Genomic DNA, 2095 nt, shown 5'->3' on the forward strand with positions numbered 1-2095 from the left:
GAACATTGTCAAAACTGCACACAGTACACTAAGAACTTCCGGTCTGCTGTTGAGAAACTAAAAGCCCAAAGCGGCAACGTTTCACATAAAGTAGATGCGGTTGCTTGGTACTGGTATCAAAAAGATGTGCTGGGTACATTTACTGGACTACACTAAACAGGGATCGTTATTACTGCTGGTTATTACCCAGGAAGGTCGACTAATAAGTGAGACCCCCTTTGAGACCTCTTAGAAATGATAAAAAGAGGAGTTGGGAGCGGGGTGCTAGTGCAGAAACAGCGGGGAGCAAACGTCACGTTGTTATGTTCAGGGCAGGTACTATGCATCGCTTTGACTACGCTTATACCTAGACTTTTGGCTGAGCTTCAATGCATTTGTGTGTGTGTGTGTGGGGGGGTGCGCACCTCGTCTTCACCTGGAAAAATTGTGGATTTTATTGAGTCATTCACTTTTTTCACATGACATGTTCAGCTTATATTCCCTACATATCTTCGTTCAACGTTTATGCTAGGTTTCTGCGCATTAAAAAGCCTCCCAAAAACGTCATTCAACTTTAATTTTGAAAGTCAAATAGACGGAATGCCGGTAGTTAACCGCGCTGTTACTTTTCATCTTGATGCAGGACAATTAGGTCTGGTCGATTCCCGGCTATCGCTGCCTTCCACAGCAGCACCAACTCTCATACTGCGCTCTTTGCATTGCACAGCTGGAGACAAGACACAAGCGATACACCGTCTACAGTACTTCTGTGTTGCAGTTTAAGTACCTCAATTGATTAAATAAAATAAAAAGTTAATTCCAACAATATAATAATACATGACAAACGTTAAATATTATTAGAAATATGTATGAAAAACGCCCGCTTGACAGCCACGAGAGACTTTGTATTGATTGTACACTGACTGTACTTTAGCACTACGCTTCCCATGTGACATTAACAGTGTAAAAGGCTGAGCACTTGGTGTACACCTTAAAATTAAATGTACTTGAAAAGCATAACAAAATCTGTGGTGACACCACACCAGCACAAGTTGTATTGTAGAGGTGGAATGGGAAAGGTTACTCAGTTTTTCGCTGGCTGAATGTGGGCTTTAGCATGAGCTCTTGAACAGAGAACTTGCAGGATTTTACACAACAAGCATGAATACTAATTCAGCAAGAGAAAACAAGCACTTTCATCAACTTCCTGTTCGGGAAAACTATAAAATAGCTTTATTGTGCTGGGATCATATGCTTTGGCAGAATTTCAAAGAGCATCAGAATTTCAAATGTGTCTGCTAACTCAGCACAAACGCAAAGTTTGTTCTCCCCGATCAAACACATAGTTCATATCCAAAGAGCTCATGTGGTCTTTGATTTCACATCACAATTGACAAATGATTGACGACTAAAGCTGCTGAGACACATGAAGCCCAGCTTCGTAGCTAGATTAAAGAATGGGATGACAAAGAAACAGATTTGTGTTTCAACATGTGCTAGCCTCTTACATGCAATGTTATTCTTGTTTCAGTTTAAGGGCATTTTAAAAAAAAATTAATGACTTTATAATTAATCTTTTCTTTGAGACCTAAGATCCGTTTTTCAATTTCAGTGCTAAAAAACAAACAAAAAAACCCACCTCATACAAAGGCTCTGTACTTCTGCTTCTCTGCTATTTTACTACCTATGCTCTGGAGTTAAAGCAAACATTATCTTATAGCCGTTGGACTGATTGTAACACTGAGGAGGATCTTGGCATGGTTTTAAAGGATGTAGGCTTTCTTTCTTGAGCCTGTTATTACAGTTCAAATTTTAGGTGAAGGACAGAAGGTGCAAGAAGAGATCACAACTACAGACATGTAAAGTGAATCAGATAGATTACAGCAGCAAAATAGCGCACCAGGTGGAAACTGAGGCTACAGTTCATACAGGCTCACCACAATGAGGCAACAAAAGATTGGAAAACATTTCCAGGTCTGATGAATCTCTATTTCTGCTGCAACATTTGGATGGTAGGGTCAGAATTAAGTGTAAATAAGATGTGTACCCATCTTCTGCTTCCAGCAACACTATGTAACAAAACTTTGATTATCTCAAACCTGTGTCTTAAACATGA

Source organism: Haplochromis burtoni, unplaced genomic scaffold, assembly GCF_018398535.1.
Source record: "Haplochromis burtoni strain Fernald_Lab_line unplaced genomic scaffold, NCSU_Asbu1 Contig_95, whole genome shotgun sequence".
Lineage (NCBI taxonomy): Eukaryota > Metazoa > Chordata > Actinopteri > Cichliformes > Cichlidae > Haplochromis > Haplochromis burtoni.